This window comes from Aplysia californica, unplaced genomic scaffold, assembly GCF_000002075.1.
Source record: "Aplysia californica isolate F4 #8 unplaced genomic scaffold, AplCal3.0 scaffold01705, whole genome shotgun sequence".
NCBI classification, from domain to species: Eukaryota; Metazoa; Mollusca; class Gastropoda; order Aplysiida; family Aplysiidae; genus Aplysia; species Aplysia californica.
Window position 1 is genome coordinate 35,986 of NW_004798975.1, and position 516 is coordinate 36,501.

Sequence of the window (516 nt, forward strand, 5' to 3'; positions counted from 1 at the left end):
ACAGACAGACAGACAGACAGACAGACAGACAGACAGACAGACAGACAGACAGACAAACAGATAGACAGACAGACAGAGAGGGGGTGGAGGGAGGAGTGGGAGAGAGGTGGAGGGGTCAAGAAACATACATTGTGACTCAAGTGTGAGCTTTCTTCAGCTAGCAGCAAACAGTGACAGAGACAGTGACAGTGGTGACAGTGACAGTGACAGTGATAGTGACAGTGACAGTGACAGAGACAGACAGTGACAGTGACAGTAACAGTGACAGTGACAGTGACAGAGACAGACAGTGACAGTGACAGAGACAGACAGTAACAGTGACAGTGACAGTGACAGTGACAGTGACTGTGACAGTGAGGAACTGTAGGACAACAGAACAAGGAGACAATGAGACTGGTGACTGGACAGTGAGGAACTGTAGGACAACAGAACAAGGAGACAATGAGACTGGTGACTGGACAGTGAGGAACTGTAGGACAACAGAACAAGGAGACAATGAGATTGGTGACTGGACAG